Source organism: Drosophila santomea, chromosome 2L, assembly GCF_016746245.2.
Source record: "Drosophila santomea strain STO CAGO 1482 chromosome 2L, Prin_Dsan_1.1, whole genome shotgun sequence".
NCBI lineage: Eukaryota > Metazoa > Arthropoda > Insecta > Diptera > Drosophilidae > Drosophila > Drosophila santomea.
Genome location: NC_053016.2, coordinates 26,903,178 through 26,925,596, shown reverse-complemented (window position 1 = coordinate 26,925,596; position 22,419 = coordinate 26,903,178). Strand labels below are relative to the sequence as shown.

The following is a 22,419-nucleotide window of genomic DNA, read 5'->3' as shown; positions in this document are numbered from 1 at the left end:
CAAATATGTTTATATGTAGTATGGTGTAAAAATAAACTGAGCACGGGAATATATGTATATATATGAATATAAAGAAACTTGGGAACAGGGTTCCGTCAAACTTACCCCACTTTAATCCGGAGCGATAAGATCTCGACGCGATGGATCCTGGGTGTCGCTATATACATATATAGTGATGGAGTTATACATACATATACTTTCGTGCACCACTTAATTGTAACCGAACAATAATAAGATATACACAAACACAAAATAAAAAAAATACACTAAGTGGAGTATGAATGAGTTGGGTTTCTGTTCTTTTGTAGCACGCTTTGGCTGCTATTCGGCTCTCAGGTTACTTGGAGCGAGCACTTGCTGTTGTTTGGTTTTTGCTGATGTTCACATTAACGGCCTGCACCGGTTCACTTGACCTTTTAATTATTTTGCAGTTTGTATTTTTAATTAAGCACATTGCTTTAATAGAGCCAGAAAGATCAGTATAGCAGCGATGAATTCCAGGGTATGTTGTACTCCTTCTATTTCCGGTTTGTGGTCGACAACCTCCACGGTGTTTATCACATTTGCTGTGTTGTCGGCCTTAGACTCCTTAGACTTCCTTCAAAGTGTGTTCCTTGTTCGTCCTGTTATTTCCTTTAAAGGATGCTAGTGTCCTTGCTCCTTGACGTTTTTCTTTGAGACTGGAGTTATCCCTTAGTCTTCTCCTCGATAGACAAAAAGATAATTGCCCGGGTATCTGACGTACGGATGTTTTCCCGGGAACCGACAGACGACGGGTGTTTACCCGGGTACTGCCTGCCTTTCATCGGTGCGCCATGGTCTTTTTATACCGGCACACAGCTTTTTTCTGATCTATTGGTCTTCTGTGCCAAGTGTTTATAATGCCACAAGATTATCTTTCATGTCAATAAAATTCATGTCAATCGAATAATCCATCGTTGTTTTATTGCAATTTAAAGTTCTATACCTCTAAAAAAAACACCCGTTATATTTCAACATATTTCTCACTTTCCCCTATTTTGGGTGGTCAATACCCCCTTCGGTGAAGTGTGCCCGGAACTGGTGTTGATTTTCTTTGCTTTCTGCAATCTATTGCGGTCGCTGACCGGGTCATCGGAGACTCGTTTACTGTCGAATTGTATTTTCTTTGTCGCAATCCAACTGAGTCAACGTGGTGATGGTACCCCTTCCCCTTCTTTTAGATTCCGGCTTTGAATCTTTAAAGTCTTACAATCTTCCAAAAAGGGTGTACGCAACAAAATCCTATGAAATTTTCCTCTATGTTGTGACCACTGCTACCCTGAGGATTGAATTAATATTTGTAGCGGCGCCTGAAGATACTTTTTTTTGGAAAGCAGCTAGAAGTATGCGGCACATTTTTGAATTATTCAAGCATCCGTACGTTTTTATTTTTATTTATTTATTTTTATTTTGAAGAGTTGACTTAAGCTTGAAAGTTTAAGTGAACAGTTTTTGGAGCCATGGCTACTGAGGCCTTCGGCTAATGTACATTTGTCTGTTTTTTTTTTTTACATATTTACAGGATGGTATGAATATTATTTATATTGTTAATATAAAATTCTACAACTATGATTAACCTTATGAATCTTAATTTATTTTATATTATATGATATATGTTACATTCTTTTAAATATTTTATAATGGTTCTTATGTTGTCAGATGTTGGGTTTGTTACTAAAGATTTTAATGAAGATTGAGAAAAATATTTTAATCTGATTTGATTAAAGGTGGGACAAAAAGTAAGCAAATGTTCGAGGGTAATCGAGTTGTTCGTGTTACAAAAAGGACATAAGGCAGAGGCATTTTTATTCATATAGTGTGCATGTGTTAAATTCGTGTGTCCCAGTCGGATGCGAATCAACTTAATCTCAATGTTGGAAGTAACCCCATTTTAAAAACTTCAGTTTCTGAAGTTATCGCATAGCCTGTAGATTCGTTCATTTGAGATCCATCTGTATATACGAATGATGTTTTATTACTTTGCTCTGACTTAAGTTGAAGGAATTGTTTTCGGTAGACTTCTGGAGGTGTTGTGTTTTTATTGAGTTTACTGAGTGTCGTGTTGATGGTACTCGAGTTAAGGGCCCAAGGTGGGTCTTTGTGTTTGAGTTTTTTTGGAGGTCTTAAAACAATGTTAAAGGATTTATTAAGTTTAAGAACTTTGTCTAAAACAGAATGTTTTTTCTCTGGCTTTGGTTGCTTATAGTTCTTAATTATGTTATGAAGTGGTGAGTCTGAACTGCTAAGTACGAGTTGTAAGAGATTTGTAGTTAGAAACTCTGTTCTGATATCAAGGGGTGTGATGTTTGCTTCAAATAGAATGTTAGACGTTGGTGTAGTTCGAAATGCTCCCAAGGCTATCCTAACTGCTGTATTTAAAATCGACTTAATTTTTTTCAGACTGCTTGGTGCAGCCGATCCATACAATGGCAAAGCATAATCCAATTTTGAAATAATAATGGACTTAACAATTGATACTAATGTAAGTGTACTGCAGCCAAACTTTGTGCTTGCAAGACACTTGATGATATCGAGGCGTTTTGAAAGACATGTTGTGAGTTCATCAATATGTGGGTTCCACTTGTGTTTCCTATTGAATGTAACACCCAACAGTTTCAATGAAGAAACATTGGGAATGTGGACTTGGCTGGTAGATACATTGCAAATACAATTTTGTTTGTTACAAATGTGCATATGCTTGCATTTGGCGGGAGATAGGCTGCCGCCAGAGTAGTTGCACCAATCCGAAATATTGCAAAATAAGGAATCTAGGTTTATCGTAGTATTTTTAGTTTTGTCTAACTTAATTAGAAGATTAAAGTCGTCGGCGTATGCACTTATGTATATTTCTTTGTATAAAGCAATGATTTCTGTAAGTTTTTGGTAAGCAATAACAAACAGAACCACAGAGAGTGGTGACCCTTGGGGGATGCCATTATCCAATGGAAGTGATTTTGAGTATGATTTACCCACTTTAACAATTATTTTTCTGTTTGTCATAAAATTCTTGACGTAAATAAGAATGTGTGGGCCAACCCCCCATTTAATAAGTTGATCTATTACGGCGTGAATGCCAATTTTTTCAAACGCCTTGGAGAAGTCAAGTAATACAATTGATATGTGGTTTTTTGTGGCTAAGGATTTGGTTATAATATGGTCTATAAAAAGTAGACAATCCATAACAGATTTTCCTTTCCTAAAACCAACTTGACTATTGTGTAGAAGTTTGTTAGAAGTAATAAACCACCATAGTCTTTTAGCTACAAATTTGTCAAGAAGTTTTGCTAAGCATGAGTTCAGCGAAATAGGTCGATATGATGAGATCATTGTTTTTTCATTATTTGGTTTCAATATGGGTATAATGAGGCTGAGCTTGTATTGTTGTGGTATTACATCACCCAGTATTGCGTTATATAAGTTTATAACTCTGTTTTTAATTTCTCTGGGAAGTGCCTTAATCATGGAATAATTTATTCGATCTAGGCCTGGAGTGTTTCCTTTTAAGGAATTAAGGGCCGAAGAAAATTCGATAAAGTTTATTTCGTTCTCTATTGGCAAAGCAGCCTTTCCTGGAGCATATGACAGATCATCTGCCAAAATTCTACTTTTGTTTGTCGTAAACGAGTTGGTAAAGTTTGAGTTGTTTGATTGTAAAGACCAGTTTTGGCAGAATAGCTCCGCAATGTCCTGAGGCTGAGTGATGTTGTCAGTAGAGTTTATACTTTTAATGCAGTGTAAGCCTTTCAAAGTATTTAAGCCGCAGAGACGGCGTATATTGTTCCAAATTTTTGGTATTGGGGTAAGAGGATTGATTTCTTCTGTGAATTTGGATGTAGATTCTTTTTTGGCCTCTTTGTGCGTACGTCTAAATAGTGCATTTTTTCTCCTATAGTCAATAATATTTTCGGTAGTAATATTTCTTTTAAGTAATTGCCAAGCCTTGTTTTTACTTTTTCGGAGTTTCTCTAGTTCCTTATTCCACCAAGGTACAGTGTGCGAAGTTTTTGGCGTGGACTTTGGGATGCTTTTATGTGCACTTCTTAAAATAATTTTACTAAGATTGGCTGCTTCCTGATTTATATTCGAGCTTATGGGTAAGGAAGAGTTGTGACTAATGCAAAGAAGCGTATATGAGTCCCAATTCGCTGAATTAGTTTTGAAAAATGGCCTGTGTGTTGGTTTTTGGATTTGAGCTCTATTAAATATATTGTTCAGAATGGGCAAGTGGTCGCTACCAAAGAAGTCCGTTTCGATTGTCCAGTTTGTTTCTATTGCAAGTTCGGGAGTACATATGCTAAGGTCTATATGAGTCCATGTGTTATGAGTGCTTAAATGTGTTGGGCTACCGTCGTTGAGGATAATTAGGTTAGACTGGGCAATCCATTTTTCCAGTGTAATTCCTTTCCTGTTATTTACAGGGGAGCCCCATCTTTTATGCCAACAATTAAAATCTCCAGTTATTAAGGTCGGGATATTGTTAGCGATATTAAACACTGAGTATAGGTTGTTGAGAGTAAAATTAGCTTTTGGTTGTATGTAAGTTGAAATAATTTGGAGTTTTGTCTTAGAACAGATTTCCACGCAGATAGCATCAATGTCGGATCTAAGGGTTATTTCTCGATATTCGATTGATTTGTGAATGAGGATCGCTACCCCACCATAAGATGGAGAAGAGTTCAGAGTTATCATGGCATAGTTGATTGGGATGGGGTGTAGATTATGTGCTAAGATGTGAGTTTCTTGGAGAGTTAATATATGTGGTTTGTGCTTTGCTATTAAGGTTTGGAGTTCACTGTAGTTGTTGTTGAAACCATTGATATTCCACTGTATAACTTTCAAAGACATTTTCATAGGCTAGGAGTATTGTGAAAAGTACAGAGATAAAACTAAAATATGATTTGTTGGTGTCTGGCAGCAACAGTGCGCAATCAGACACAAACTACAGTGAAAATTGCTGCAACTGAAATGACCTCCCCCCCGCCCCACCAATCCCTCCACATGTTGTAAAGCGATTGGTAGGCCGCAGGGGAGGACATCTCGGATCGGTTGCAGCATTGGTTAATTAATCTCGTCTTCTAAATTTGAGAGATCCATTTGTTCATCTGAAGATGACAAATCAGGAATTTTTTCCTTATGACTAATTTTAAGATCTATTACATTGTTTGTTTTTTGTTGTTTCTTATCTTTTGTTTTAAGTTGTGACTTAAGTCGATTAGAAATATTTTTTGGAAGGATTTTAACTGATGGACTTGGGCTGGTGGGAAGTTTGTTAGTGGAATGTGATAGGATTATATTTGAAGTTTTGGATTCCTCGTTGTTTCCTGCTAATTCCTCGTAGGAAAGTATCTTACGTGTGGTTGTTGAGTGATTGGGCGCCGCGTTATTTTGGGGATGGTTGTTATAGTCAGTGGAGTTTGTTTTGGCCACGCTGGAGTACAATGATCCATCGTGTGGGTGTCTCGAGTAATAGATGGAGATAGCCTTTTTAATGTCCACCTTTTCGAGCGTCTTAATGGCTTGTATTTCCTGATGTTTCACGAAGATGGGGCATCTTCTAAAGACTGATGAGTGGTTGGTGTCGGGTAGGTTCAGATCCTTGCAGTTTACACAACATTTATTGAAGTTGCAAAGTTCTTTGGTGTTAGGGTCCATGTGGTATTCCTTGGCACAATTTATACATGACTTTTTGTTGCGACAGAGCGTGGTGATGTGTCCAAATCGGAAGCAATTATTGCAGCGGAGTGGGGCAGGTATAAAAGTGCGTACTTTGACCACTTCATATCCAATTTTGATATTTTCAGGTGTTATGTGTGAGCCAAACGTTAATATGATCAATCCAGTTTCTTCCAATTCGTTGTTAACCTTCTTTAAAATTTTTTTGACTTCAATGACGTTTTGGGTTGCCAGTTCATCTTTAATTACGTTTTCGGGTAGGCAGCGTAGATCATTGGAATATATGACTCCTTTTGAAGCATTGAGGGTAGAATGTTCACGAACCTCCACTGGGAATGATCCCAAAAGTTTGAGTTTCTTCAATTTTAAGGCTTGTAGCAAATTTTTAGTTTTGATCAACAAATTTCCGTCTCGTGTTTTTTTGGCCATCAAAACTTCGCCGTTGCAAGTGAAATCAATCGTTTTCTTTATTAAAAACGGAGAGATGTTTGCCATTGAACTGTCATCAGTTCGTTTCATAATCAAAAACTTGGGTTCAGACATTGATTTTGTCTTATCAGGGGGATCAACGGTCCCCATCGTAACGGTGATTAGTTTTATTTTTGTTATGTTATGCTTTAAGCTTTGCTTTGTTTTGTTTTGAAGAATGGTTTGCGATAAGAAGCAAGCGATTGGTTTTAGATAAGAAGCAAGCAAGAAACTTTCCGTACACACGTCTTGTCTGTCCGAAAGTCAAATTGGAACTGTGAGCATCCGTACGTAGGGAACAGTTTTGTACGAAAAAAAAATTGTTTTTGGATCGCAAGTTTTTGCATCGGATAATAGGTTGTAAGATCAGGTAAAAGACTGGCTTCGCCTTACTAGGATATAACTAAAATTAATCAGCTGATCTTGAGTTGCTCTTCGATATCACCTGACGGAACAGTGACCACAGTCTTCCCGTGTTCTAGCCTCAAATTGTTCGGTACGATATTTTCACTTCATAGTGTCAAAGAAAAGTGTCATTCCTAACCAAAAAAATATATATATAAAAAAAGAAAAGAAAGGAAAATAACGTGAAGTGCAAACTCAGGCAATAAGACAAAGATTGGCTTTCTGTTAAATTTTTGCGTGAGTAAATTTTCTTTCTTTCTAGAGTGAGGTTAAACTTGGTGTTTTTTTTTATTAAACAGAAAACGATAAATCACACCACTGTGTGAGGCTGCAAAAGATAAACGGCCGATAGCGGATTCATCCTTTGAACAGCTGCGACTTTAACAAGAGCAAACTGTTCCCCCCTTTTTTTATAGGACCCAAATCGGAATCAAAGCCCATGGAGGTCAACATCTAGAAGCTGATAGGATCAATAAAACAACATTAAAATAAACATATGTGACTAAAAACAACACCTGCATTTTTAACATGCTATACTAGATGCTCAGCCAATACACAAACCAACTAACAATCAAAATTCCATTTATACGTTGCGCCTAAATGCAGGCCAGAAGTACCTGCAGTGCAGAAAATGATAGATCGCGTTACAGAGAGCTTTTAGAAACAAGACAGAGCTGGTTAAGGAATAAATAAACATTATTATACCCGTTACTCGTAGAGTAAAAAGGTATACTAGATTCGTTTAAAAGTATGTAACAGGCAGAAGGAAGCGTTTCCGACCATATAAAGTATATATATTCTTAATCAGGATCAATAGCCGAGTCGATCTGGCCATGTCCGTCTGTACGTCTGTACGTCCGTATGAACGTCGAGATCTCAGTAACTATAAAAGCTAGAAAGTTCAGACTAAGCATACTGACTCGAGAGTCATATACGCAGCACAAGTTTGTCGATTCATGTTGCCACGCCCACCCTAACCGCCCAAAACTGCCACGCCCACACTTTTGAAAAATGTTTTGATATTTTTTTTCATTTTTGTATTGGTCTTGTAAATTTCTATCGTTTTGCCAAAAAACTTTTTACCTCGCCCACTCTAACGACCAAAAACGGCCAAAAACTGTCAGTGTTGAAGAATCTCCTTCGCACTTCCACTAGCTGAGTAATGGGTATCAGATAGTCGGGGAACTCGACTATAGCGTTCTCTCTTGTTTTCTATCGATTTGACAAAACACTTCTTGCCACGCCCACTCTAACGCCCACAAACCGACCAAAACTGCCACGCCCACACATTGGAAAAATGATTTGATATTTTTTCATTTTTGTATTGGTCTTGTAAATTTCTATCGATTTGCCAAATCTAACGCCTACAAACGGCCCAAAACTGCCACGCCCACACTTTTGAAAAACGATTTGATATTTTTTCATTTTTGTATTGGTCTTGTAAATTTCTATCGTTTTGACAAAAAACTTTTTGCCACGCCCACTCTACTGTCAGTGTTGAAGAATCTCCTTCGCACTTCCCCTAGCTGAGTAATGGATATCAGATAGTCGGGGCCTTGACTATGGCGTTCTCTCTTGTTTTTAGGTGTGTCCGCTATTCCGTAGCCCTACTCTGATGGATGATTCCTTGTGCTCCTACACTGCACCGAATCTAGGATGATAATGTCGTTCAGCTAAATTACTAGCAACTCATGCTGATGATTCCGCAGTTGTACGGGAAAAAGGGGTCACCAAAGCTATGGTATGGTGGGCATATGCGACCACAACAACACCTGTGGCTTCGCTTTAGCCAGTATCTTTCGGTTCTCTTTACTAGCTTTCTTAATGTCGCAGCATGTTTATTTCTATTCTTGATAGTAATAAGTTAGTGTAGCGAGAATACGATCTGGCCAAGCAAGACCACCACCCCCAACGCCGACGAGATAGAGCCGGAAATTAAAACGTGCCCCGCAAGCTCAGATCTTCCGACAAAACTATATGCCATTGCATGTTACATACTTCACATGACAATACATTATTGAACTCAGAGTCTTTAAATTACGGCGCCACCAAAACCATCTTCTTATAGTGCTACCTACTGATAAAGCCCTTCATCATCGACTCAAACTCCAACATTGTAAAAAAAAATATTTTTTATTTTAAGGGTGCATATGAAATATTTCAAACCTGATGAAGGCTAACGCATGCTAAAAAGAAGCTGTCTGTAGGAAAAGAAGACGCCCAAAATTGCGGGATTGTTTTGCTTAACAATAATTTAATAATATGGTCTACTTAAAAAAATAATTTTTGGAATAACTGAAATAATTTAAATGTATTAGTGTGATTATTTTCGGTATAAAGGTGATGAATCGCAAAATGATTTTCTAGCTATCATATACATATATGCAAATTAAGAAGTTGTTGATGAACGAATTGCGCCTATATTGATGTTAAACATATTATATACGAATTTTACTATTTTAAAACGCCAAGGGCAGTCTCACTAATAAAAAACTTTGATACAGTTAACACGCACACGCCCTAAATAAAGCATTTTTAAGAGTTTCGTGAACTTTTCAACATAGATCAGTTAAAAGTGCTTAAGTCAGCCTGAAGTCGTGCAAAGTGAACCATAACGCACCTGCTCACTGAATCCCCGTGACGGATATACATTGGAGAAAATAACCTCAAACTGGACGAAGATAAGTACCTGCCAGCGTACTCATCTTTTCAAGCCCTAGGGCGGGTAGGTACGGGAGCCCTCCACTAGGACCGGCAAAAAATCAAACGATGATGATCGCCGGGTTCGGCGATGCCGCATCACACCAAGAAAAATCCTACCGACTGAGCGTCACGCATCTGACCTGCTCAATTTTGACCTTTGGTCGACGGGCCGATCGTGGTTAGGAGATCCGTAAAGGCTTGCGGTAAAGTTGAAATCCTCAAAGTTCTGTTCATCCTTTTCAGAAAATCACGGACAAGAAGAGATGAAAACTTCTCGTCCTCGCTGCCAAAGCCTCATCGCATCACAAAGAGGATTCTAGAGCATTAGCAATGGGCAAACCTACATCCAGGAGTTTCTGCACTGTTTGTCATTGTACGGTAAAAATATTGAAGCTTTGGCGCACGCAATGTAATAATTAATCTGGTCCACGACGGCATAAGTGACGGAATCAGAGAGGCACTGCCATCCCAACACTCAGGATGAGATTACGCTGGCCATTTATGCTAAAGGAATGAATAGGACGCATCGTATATAGCGAGAAATAATCGTGTCAAGTTCGTCAAGGAGCCTCGGCAAATAGTACAGTGTGCGGTGCCTCTTAAATGCAGCTGATGCTAATGTAGGGCGACTCCCTACAAAATGTTGTTGTGAAGGTAGCGCTGCAATTTCCAATCGATATTATTTGACTACAGCAGTCGGCTATGATGCTTGTGTTTTCCGCAAAATATATATGCAGCAATTATTTTTCTACATACTAGGCTGAGCTTAGGATTTATTATTATAAAACAAGAGAGAACGCTATAGTCGAGTTCACCGACTATCTGATACTTATTACTCAGCTGGAAGTGCGAAGGAGATTCTTCAACACTGACAGTTTTTGGCCGTTTTTGGTCGTTAGAGTGGGCGAGGTAAAAACTTTTTTGGCAAAACGATAGAAATTTACAAGACCAATACAAAAATGAAAAAATATCAAAACATTTTTCAAAAGTGTGGGCGTGGCAGCTTTGGGCGGTTTGTGGGTGTTAGAGTGGGCAAGGCAACATGAATGGACAAACTTGCGCTGCGTCTAAGTCTTTGGGGTCTGTATGCTTCATCTCAACTTTCTAGCTTTTGTAGTTCCTGAGATCTCGACGTTGATACGGACGGGCAGACGGACGGACAGACGGACGGACAGACGGACGGACAGGTGGACGGACAGACGGACGGACAGACGGATATGGCCAGATCGACTCGGCTCTTGATCCTGATTAAGAATATATATACTTTATATGGTCGGAAACGCGTCCTTCTGCCTGTTACATACTTTTCAACAAATCTAGTATACCCTTTTATTCTACGAGTAACGGGTATAAAAATTTCAAAACATTTTTCAAAAGTGTGGGCGTGGTAGCTTTGGGCGGTTTGTAGGCGTTAGAGTGGGCGTGGCAAAAATTTGTTTTTCAAATCGATAGAAAACAAGACAGAGCGCTATAGTCGAGTTCCCCAACTATCTGATACCCATTACTCAGCTAGTGGAAGTGCGAAGGAGATTCTTCAACACTGACAGTAGAGTGGGCGTGCCAAAAATTTTTTTGTCAAAACGATAGAAATTTACAAGACTAAAACACAAATGAAAAAATATCAAAACATTTTTCAAAAGTGTGGGCGTGGCTGTTTTGGGCGGTTTGTGGGCGTTAGAGTGGGCGTGGCAACATGAATCGACAAACTTGCGCTGCGTCTTTGTCTCTGGAGTTTGTATGCTTTTCAAGCTTTTGTAGTTCCTGAGATCTCAGCGTTCATACGGACGGACAGACAGACATACGGACGGACAGACGGACGGACAGACGGATATGGCCAGATCGACTCGGCTCTTGATCCTGATTAAGAATATATATACTTTATATGGTCGGAAACGCGTCCTTCTGCCTGTTACATACTTTTCAAAAAATCTAGTATACCCTTTTACTCTACGAGTAACGGGTATAAAAATTTCAAAACATTTTTCAAAAGTGTGGGCGTGGCAGCTTTGTGCGGTTTGTAGGCGTTAGAGTGGGCGTGCCAAAATTTTTTTTTTCAAATCGATAGAAAACAAGATAAAACGCTATAGTCGAGTTCCCCGACTTTCTGATACCCATTACTCAGTTAGTGGAAGTGCGAAGGAGATTCTTCAACACTGACAGTTTTTGGCGATTTGTGGGCGTTAGAGTGGGCGTGGCAACATTTATTTATTTATTTTTCGAACTTATTGCATTATTTATTGGATCTTCTCTTATTATGAGACTAGCAATAATTATTCAAATCTTATTATATAAATTAGTTTAAGAACAATATTAAATAGTTGTATTAGTTAGAGACGGCCCTAGGATTTCTTTGCTGGGCTGGAGAATCTTTGCGCTTTAGTCTGCTGTGACTACATACACGCGTGAGCGACTTCGCAAGAGGACTTTCGTTTACGGCGAGCTTTGCTTGATGTTTACTCTTTCTCATCTGGATTTCCTCGTTGACGAGGTTTATGTTGAAGTCTCTATGGATACTTTCGCTGCGTAGGTACCATGGTGCCACAGTGATAGTTCGCAGAATCGCTGACTGAGCTCGCTGTATAATTTCAATGTTTGTTTTGGACGCGTTTCCTCATAATTCACAGCCGTATGTCCAAATGGGTTTCAGCACGGTATTGTAGAGAAGTACTTTGTATTCCAGACTAAGCGGAGAGTTGCAATTAATAAGCCAGTGTAGATTGCCTGCTTTAAGCTTCATATGAGTCCTTTTAGATTCTATATGTCGCCGCCAGGTGAAGCGTCTATCTAGGTGAACCCCGAGATATGTTAATACGTCTGATTGTGGGATGAGTGTATTGTTTAGGGTACATGGTGGGCAGGTTTGTCTGTTCAGTGTGAATGTTACATGTCTGCTTTTGGTCTCGTTTATCTTAATGCGCCAGTCCGCAAACCATCTTTCCACTGTTTTAAGATCACAGTCAAGTTTTTCTGTTGCCTTTGATGGGCATTTGGATCGGCTGAGTATTGCGGTATCGTCAGCAAACGTAGAGGTTGTGAGCTGATAGTTTGTAGGCATGTCTGCTGTATATAAAGTGTAAAGAACGTGATTTTAAATCTTTTTTTTCGTTTAACAGGATATTAATTTCTATTGTGTGGTTTATTGGAGTAACTAAATGACTCCAAACAATTTTAGGTATTTCGTTAATCTCATCTATATATGACATTGATAGTGTCCCTTGATCTTCTGACTGAATTGAGTGGTGAGCCACTAATATATTATTATCTGTCCATGCAGTACAATCTGATCTAATTGTTAAAATTCCTTGTTCAGGCTCAAACTTCCGCTTTGAACGCGAGCCTTTGTGTTGTTCTGTACCTTAATCCACCAACTGCTTCGTCTATCCAATTCAACCCCTATTCAATTCTTTTATTCATGCCACTAAAGTTGGTATTAATGTCATCTGTCGTGCTTTTCAGAATATTAGCAGTAAAATCGACAATTGACGTTTGTTATACCCGTTACTCGTAGAGTAAAAGGGTATACTAGATTCGTTGAAAAGTATGTAACAGGCAGAAGGAAGCGTTTCCGACCATATAAAGTATATATATTCTTGATCAGGATCAGTAGCCGAGTCGATCTGGCCATGCCCGTCTGTCCGTCCGTCTGTCTGTCCGTCTGTCCGTATGAACGTCGAGATCTCAGGAACTACAAAAGCTAGAAAGTTGAGATTAAGTATACAGACTCCAGGGAAATAGACGCAGCGCAAGTTTGTCGATTCATGTTGCCACGCCCACTCTAACGCCCACAAACCGCCCAAAGCTGCTACTCCCACACTTTTAAAAAATGTTTTGATATGTTTTCATTTTTGTATTAGTCTTGTAAAATTCTATCGATTTGCCAAAAAACTTTCTGCCACGCCCACTATAACGCCTACAAACCGCCAAAAACTGTGTTTAAGACTCTCCTTCTCCCTTCCACTAGCTGAGTAACGGGTATCAGATAGTCGGGGAACTCGACTATAGCGTTCTCTCTTGTTTTTTACTCAACTCTTTAAGACTCTGCTGATTGCTTACAAGATTCCTCATATTTTCTTCCATTTGTAATCTACCATCCTCATTCATTATTCCGAACAAAATGTAGTAAAGAGATCCCATAAAGTTAAACGGTGCTCTTCTAGTTTTCATTTTACCTTGGGACATAAAGAGCTTGTTATTTTCCTCCAAGTTTGCGATCTGTCTTTCAGTATTATGTAGAATTAATAGACACTGATCTTCAAAACTATAAAATTTTTCGCAAACTACTTTCATTTTTGGAATTAACAGCTTCCCCTTTTTTAAACGTCCATATTATAGTATATTACTAAGTTCCAAGAGGAGGCTACAATCTCAACGTCGCCCATTGGATCTAAGTATATAGGCGAGTTTTTATTTTTTTTCTCTATTGAATATTTCGGCTTGTCAGTATTAGGAGAAAATGCGTTAGAAAATTGACAACACAATATAAATAACAGCATTGCTAAGACAAACCCAATTTTGGACATTCCTGATGTCGTTCTAGTTTGCCTTTTTGGTTCAGGGTTAGTTTCATTTTTGTCCACACACTTTATACCATCCAATGGACAAATTTTTGTAATTGGTCTTGTGATTGATTCTTCTTGTATTTTAATTTTCACCACTCGGACCTTATCATCCTAGAGGCCTTACCTAGAGGCCATCTTGCTGGATGACTATTTTCGTCCTTTAATAAAACAATCTGTCCTTCTTCTACATTAGGACTTTCTCTCCTCCTCCAGTTTAAGCATGCTTCTATTTGACATAACAGCCTGGACATTTCCTCATATGTCAAACTATTGTCGCCAATTATTCTTTTGAGATGGTACTTCATCGATTCAACTCTAGCTTCCCAATTGCCTCCGAAGTGAGGTCCTCCCGGTGGAATAAAATGCGAAACAATTCTATCTTTTCTAGCTGTGCTTCAGTCCTTATATTTTCTTGTTCTGCATTGAATAACTCTTGATCCAATTTTCTTGAAGCTCCTACAAAATTTGTTCCGTTATCCGAATAGATATTGGCACATTTTCCTCGTCTGCCAATAAATCCTCTGAGTGCTGCTATAAATGCGTCAGAAGTTAGATCGCTAACCATTTCTAAGTGTATGGTTTTGGTGGCCCTGCAAACAAATACGGAAACGTATCCTTTCAATGTTTTTTGTCCACGATTCTTTGAACATTTAACAAAATAGGGACCTGCGTAATCTATTCCCGTATTAATAAATGGTAATACCATCTAACTCTATATTTTGGCAAATTACCCATTATTTGCTGAGCTGTATTTTGTTTATACCTTGCACACTTTACGCATTCTCTTAAATACTTTTTAACGAATTTTTCAAGCCGAAAATCCAATACTTTTTTTGTATATAATTTCGCATAAGGTTTATCTCTCCATGCAATGTTTCCGTATGGGCATTTTTTATTAATAAGTATGTTAGGTAACATTTTCTATAATGATATGGTGCATTGGAATTTTTCAGTCTTTCTCCCTCTCTTAGTACCCCATTTTTGTCTAAAAATGGATTTAGTGAAAATATTTTATTATTTGTCTTTATCTCCTGACCGAACTGATGTTCTTGTTGTTTCTTAATAACAACCCTATCAGCGAGTTTTAACTCCTTTACTGAAAAATAAGATGGATAGTACTCTTTTTTGGTTTTTATTTGAATAAATCTGTTTATATATGCTACTATACGTATGAGTTTTTCCATACTGGAATACTTTTCTATTAATTTATAAATTGGATCATTTGTTTCGTCATTTATTATTGTGTTTACCAGTACAATTTCTTTAACCGATTGCTGCTGAGGCCAAAGTTCCTTTGGGTTAGCTAGCCATCTTGGACCTTTCCACCAAAGATCACAATTGTTTGAAATCAATTCCCCTAGATGCTAAATTCTCTGACTTCACATGATTCTATTCATTATTTTTTATATTTCCGAATGTCATCCGTTCTTCGTCTTATAAATTTAACCTTACTCTGGCCACTCTTGATCCATGCTAAAGCTATAGTGGAATCACTCCAAGCATAAATTTCTACCTTACTGGTTAATGACTTTTTAATTCTTTGGATCAGTAAACTTAACAAATGAGCAGCGCACAGTTCTAATTTAGGGATAGTTTTTCTATTTTTTACAGGATTGACTCTTCTTTTGCTAGCTATTATAGTTACAGCATCTCCTACTTTAGCTTACACTACTGCAGCATATGCTTTTTCTGAGGCATCAGCGAATCCATGTAGCTGAATACTTATGCCATTTCCTTAATTTATCCATCTTTGGATTCGAATATTTTCTAAAAATAATCAAATTTCCTTATATGCTTCCCAGTAGTTCAAGTCTTATGCTGCTAATTCCTGATCCCATTCACTTTTCCTTATCCAAAGTTTTTGAATGAAAAGCTTTCCTAAAATAGTCACGGGAGCCAACCATCCTAAGGGATCATATATTTTAGATAATATCGATAGTACTATCCTTTTGTTTGTCAATTTGGATGACCCGCAGCTAAACTTTAATCTTTTTGTGGTTCCCATTGAAGTCCAAATGTTTTAACACTCTCATTTTCAATAATACTAAGAACTTTTTTATCCCCAGTATCCTGTACTTTTGATATTATTTCTGAATTATTAGATATCATTTTTTTAAATTTTGTCCTACTTTTTTTAATTCGTTTGAAATTAGTTGGACAACATTTTTGGCGTCTTCTACAGAATGGGCTCCACTCATTAGGTCGTCCATGTAAAAACCGTTCTTTATTATTTCACTTACATTTGTATTTTGACATTTATCTGCAGATGCCGTACCATAAGTGACTGTTGTAAGTTTATAATTTTTTCTTCTGGAGAATTTCTCCATAAAATATATTAAATTTTTGGTCATTTTCATTCATTTTAATATGACTGTACATTTTTTCAATGTTACGAGTAACGGGTATAAATATCAAAACATTTTTCAAAAGTGATGGCGTGGCAGTTTTGTGTGGATAATTAGGTTAGGTTAGGTTTCACCGGCCGTCGGTTATCCGACGCGCTTAGACCATTAGAGGTCCGTTGTGATACCGTGTATGTTTTCCCCATTAGCCCGCAGAGGTTCGTGTGAAGTTAGCAGTTTCCCCAGCCAGAGGCGCTGGTGAATTTTTGTATCCGATGTGGATCGGTGTCGGACAGGTCGGACGTGTCTATCAGGAATCTGCTTCCTAATTGAGCAAGTCTTTTCGCTTGCAGTGCTGGACAGTGGCATAGTAGATGCTCTACTGTTTCTTCCATTTCTGTCTACGACAGAAATTATTATACGGGGCATTTAGTCTTCTGGCATGGGTGCCTATTAACCAATGTCCTGTGATGACTCTCATTGCAGTGCTGAGGTTTGCTCTGGTCAATCTTAAAAGTTTTGACGTTCTCTTTGAGCTTATTTTTGGTCATATTTGACGTGTTAGGCGACAGTGTGTGGTGTTTTTCCATATTGTCTGTTTGTTACGGTTTAGGTTTTCCTTAAGTAGTAGTTTACAAATGGCTAAAGGCATACTCAAGCCCTCCATCTCTTGTATGAGTGGCGCCGTAGTGCCCTCTCGAGCTAGTTCATCTGCGATGCAGTTGCCTTCTATGTCCCTGTGTCCGGGTACCCATATAAGGCTGATTACGAATTGTTGTGTCATCTCGTGTAAAGATGATCGGTAATTCGATACTGTTTTCGAGTGACTAGAGATTGAGCCAATCGATTTGATAGCTGCTTGACTGTCACTGAAAATGTTTACATGTGAGCCTTCCGGCTTTAGTGATTTTAAGTGTTTTAGGGCTAGCTGTTCGGAGTAAACTCCTCCTCCTACTCTGTTCTGTAGTTTTGACCCATCCGTATAGAAGCATATAGCATTCTGGGGGCCAGGTATTTGTGAGTTCCAATCGTCCCTCTCTGTTTTTTAGGATACATGAGTGACCCGCTTCTTGTGGGTTCCACTGTTTGGTATCTCTAAGCCTGATTGCCGCTACTGTAGCCTGTTCCATGCCAGCTAGTTATGGGTTTGGGAGGTTGAGTATGGCATTTAGGGCTTCGTTTGGGGTGGTGCGTTAAGCACTGCTGATGTAGAGTGCCGCAGCTCTTTGCATTTTTGCTAGCATTTTTATGCTGGATTTCTTTTTCAGAGCCGGCCACCATACCACGACTCCGTACACTAGTATTGGTCTGACAATGGCCGTATATATCCAGTTTACTGTATAGGGTGTCATGCCCCATTTGAGCCCTATTGCTTTCTTGCACGTGAAAAGTGCAATTGAAGCTTTTTTTATATGTGTCTGTGAGGTTCAAGTTCCAGTTTAGTTTCCTGTCAAGTATTACGCCCAGGTATCTTGCGCTGTAACTGAAGGAAAGTCTTTTATTGTTGAGGATGGATGGGACTAAGTCTGGTATGTTATACTTCCTAGTGAAGAGAACCAGCTCGGTCTTTGAGGGGTTAATTCCTAATCCGTTATTTTTGGTCCAGCTGGACAAAACACTGAGTTTTTCGCTCATGAGATCGCATAGTGTTTGGGGGATTTGCCTGTGAAGATGATAGCAACGTCATCCGCATAGGCTATTATCCGGCAGCACCCCCCTTCCATGTCGCGTAGAATCGAGTTGACTGCTATGTTCTATAGAAGTGGGGAGAGGACGCGTCCTTGCGGAGTGCCTCTGCTGACGTGCCTAGTGAGGGTTGACGCGCCTAGTGAAGTCATAACCTTCCTGCAGGTGAGCAGTTGGTTTATGAGTCCCACCAAGTGGCGGTCCACCCCAAGGTCTGTCAGGGCTCCGGTAATCGCCGTTGGGATGACGTTGTTAAAAGCTCCTTCAATGTCCAGGAAAGCTACCAGTGCATATTCCTTTTGAGACGAGAGAGTGTAGTGCTGTCTCTGTCGATTTCCCTTTCTTGTAGGCGTGTTGCGTGTCTGTGATAAAACTAGGGTTGAGAGTTGATCTCAAATGCAGGCCGATGATTCTTTCAAGGGTCTTTAGTAGGAAGGATGACAGACTGATTGGTCTGAAATCCTTGGGGGTCGTGTGTGCTGGTTTCCCAGCTTTGGGAATGAAGACTATACGGGACTCTAGCCACGATTGTGGTAGGTGTCCAAGAAGTAGGGACCGTTTAAAAATGTCAAGAAGCCAGTTTATGGCTATATTTCCCGCATTCTGGATTTGTGCGGGTATGATTTTGTCTGTACCTGCTTATTTGTATGGTTTAAAGCTGTGTATGGCCCAATGGAGGACCTTTGGGTCTATGCACAGTTCGATACTTGACAGTGTGGCGTTTGTTTGTTGGGGGTGAGAGCGGTCCACAGGGCCTCCTCATTTCCTGCCTTGGCCCTGTTAAAAAGGGTTCTGCAGTCATTTCGGAGGGGGGACAGTTCTGCTGACCACCAGGGAGGATTTCTAATCTAATAGTGGTTTAGAGTGGTTTGTCGATTCATGTTGTCACGCCCACTCTAACGCCCACAAACCGCCCAAAAGTGCCACGCCCACACTTTTGAAAAATGTTTTGATATTTTTTCATTTTTGTATTGGTCTTGTAAATTTCTTTCGATTTGTCAAAAAACTTTTTGCCACGCCCACTCTAACGCCCACAAACCGCCCAAAGCTGCTACGCCCACACTTTTGAAAAATGTTTTAAAAGTTTTTCATTTTTGTATTCGTCTTGTAAATTTGCCAAAAAACTTTTTGCCACGCCCACTCTAACGCCCACAAACCGCCGAAAGCTGCTACTCCCACACTTTTGAAAAATGTTTTGATATGTTTTCATTTTTGTATTAGTCTTGTAAAATTCTATCGATTTGCCAAAAAACTTTCTGCCACGCCCACTATAACGCCTACAAACCGCCAAAAACTGTGTTTAAGACTCTCCTTCTCCCTTCCACTAGCTGAGTAACGGGTATCAGATAGTCGGGGAACTCGACTATAGCGTTCTCTCTTGTTTTTTACTCAACTCTTTAAGACTCTGCTGATTGCTTACAAGATTCCTCATATTTTCTTCCATTTGTAATCTACCATCCTCATTCATTATTCCGAACAAAATGTAGTAAAGAGATCCCATAAAGTTAAACGGTGCTCTTCTAGTTTTCATTTTACCTTGGGACATAAAGAGCTTGTTATTTTCCTCCAAGTTTGCGATCTGTCTTTCAGTATTATGTAGAATTAATAGACACTGATCTTCAAAACTATAAAATTTTTCGCAAACTACTTTCATTTTTGGAATTAACAGCTTCCCCTTTTTTAAACGTCCATATTATAGTATATTACTAAGTTCCAAGAGGAGGCTACAATCTCAACGTCGCCCATTGGATCTAAGTATATAGGCGAGTTTTTATTTTTTTTCTCTATTGAATATTTCGGCTTGTCAGTATTAGCAGAAAATGCGTTAGAAAATTGACAACACAATATAAATAACAGCATTGCTAAGACAAACCCAATTTTGGACATTCCTGATGTCGTTCTAGTTTGCCTTTTGGTTCAGGGTTAGTTTCATTTTTGTCCACACACTTTATACCATCCAATGGACAAATTTTTGTAATTGGTCTTGTGATTGATTCTTCTTGTATTTTAATTTTCACCACTCGGACCTTATCATCCTAGAGGCCTTACCTAGAGGCCATCTTGCTGGATGACTATTTTCGTCCTTTAATAAAACAATCTGTCCTTCTTCTACATTAGGACTTTCTCTCCTCCTCCAGTTTAAGCATGCTTCTATTTGACATAACAGCCTGGACATTTCCTCATATGTCAAACTATTGTCGCCAATTATTCTTTTGAGATGGTACTTCATCGATTCAACTCTAGCTTCCCAATTACCTCCGAAGTGAGGTCCTCCCGGTGGAATAAAATGCGAAACAATTCTATCTTTTCTAGCTGTGCTTCAGTCCTTATATTTTCTTGTTCTGCATTGAATAACTCTTGATCCAATTTTCTTGAAGCTCCTACAAAATTTGTTCCGTTATCCGAATAGATATTGGCACATTTTCCTCGTCTGCCAATAAATCCTCTGAGTGCTGCTATAAATGCGTCAGAAGTTAGATCGCTAACCATTTCTAAGTGTATGGTTTTGGTGGCCCTGCAAACAAATACGGAAACGTATCCTTTAAATGTTTTTTGTCCACGATTCTTTGAACATTTAACAAAATAGGGACCTGCGTAATCTATTCCCGTATTAATAAATGGTAATACCATCTAACTCTATATTTTGGCAAATTACCCATTATTTGCTGAGCTTTATTTTGTTTATACCTTGCACACTTTACGCATTCTCTTAAATACTTTTTAACGAATTTTTCAAGCCGAAAATCCAATACTTTTTTTGTATATAATTTCGCATAAGGTTTATCTCTCCATGCAATGTTTCCGTATGGGCATTTTTTATTAATAAGTATGTTAGGTAACATTTTCTATAATGATATGGTGCATTGGAATTTTTCAGTCTTTCTCCCTCTCTTAGTACCCCATTTTTGTCTAAAAATGGATTTAGTGAAAATATTTTATTATTTGTCTTTATCTCCTGACCGAACTGATGTTCTTGTTGTTTCTTAATAACAACCCTATCAGCGAGTTTTAACTCCTTTACTGAAAAATAAGATGGATAGTACTCTTTTTTGGTTTTTATTTGAATAAATCTGTTTATATATGCTACTATACGTATGAGTTTTTCCATACTGGAATACTTTTCTATTAATTTATAAATTGGATCATTTGTTTCGTCATTTATTATTGTGTTTACCAGTACAATTTCTTTAACCGATTGCTGCTGAGGCCAAAGTTCCTTTGGGTTAGCTAGCCATCTTGGACCTTTCCACCAAAGATCACAATTGTTTGAAATCAATTCCCCTAGATGCTAAATTCTCTGACTTCACATGATTCTATTCATTATTTTTTATATTTCCGAATGTCATCCGTTCTTCGTCTTATAAATTTAACCTTACTCTGGCCACTCTTGATCCATGCTAAAGCTATAGTGGAATCACTCCAAGCATAAATTTCTACCTTACTGGTTAATGACTTTTTAATTCTTTGGATCAGTAAACTTAACAAATGAGCAGCGCACAGTTCTAATTTAGGGATAGTTTTTCTATTTTTTACAGGATTGACTCTTCTTTTGCTAGCTATTATAGTTACAGCATCTCCTACTTTAGCTTACACTACTGCAGCATATGCTTTTTCTGAGGCATCAGCGAATCCATGTAGCTGAATACTTATGCCATTTCCTTAATTTATCCATCTTTGGATTCGAATATTTTCTAAAAATAATCAAATTTCCTTATATGCTTCCCAGTAGTTCAAGTCTTATGCTGCTAATTCCTGATCCCATTCACTTTTCCTTATCCAAAGTTTTTGAATGAAAAGCTTTCCTAAAATAGTCACGGGAGCCAACCATCCTAAGGGATCATATATTTTAGATAATATCGATAGTACTATCCTTTTGTTTGTCAATTTGGATGACCCGCAGCTAAACTTTAATCTTTTTGTGGTTCCCATTGAAGTCCAAATGTTTTAACACTCTCATTTTCAATAATACTAAGAACTTTTTTATCCCCAGTATCCTGTACTTTTGATATTATTTCTGAATTATTAGATATCATTTTTTTAAATTTTGTCCTACTTTTTTTAATTCGTTTGAAATTAGTTGGACAACATTTTTGGCGTCTTCTACAGAATGGGCTCCACTCATTAGGTCGTCCATGTAAAAACCGTTCTTTATTATTTCACTTACATTTGTATTTTGACATTTATCTGCAGATGCCGTACCATAAGTGACTGTTGTAAGTTTATAATTTTTTCTTCTGGAGAATTTCTCCATAAAATATATTAAATTTTTGGTCATTTTCATTCATTTTAATATGACTGTACATTTTTTCAATGTTACGAGTAACGGGTATAAATATCAAAACATTTTTCAAAAGTGATGGCGTGGCAGTTTTGTGTGGATAATTAGGTTAGGTTAGGTTTCACCGGCCGTCGGTTATCCGACGCGCTTAGACCATTAGAGGTCCGTTGTGATACCGTGTATGTTTTCCCCATTAGCCCGCAGAGGTTCGTGTGAAGTTAGCAGTTTCCCCAGCCAGAGGCGCTGGTGAATTTTGTATCCGATGTGGATCGGTGTCGGACAG

The 22,419-nt window shown here is 38.4% G+C and overlaps 1 pseudogene; it reads right to left on the bottom strand.

The window, feature by feature from the left end:
• Positions 1-16,467: 16,467 nt before the first annotated feature.
• Positions 16,468-19,325, bottom strand: LOC122756512 (annotated as a pseudogene).
• Between the last annotated feature and the right edge of the window lie 3,094 nt (positions 19,326-22,419).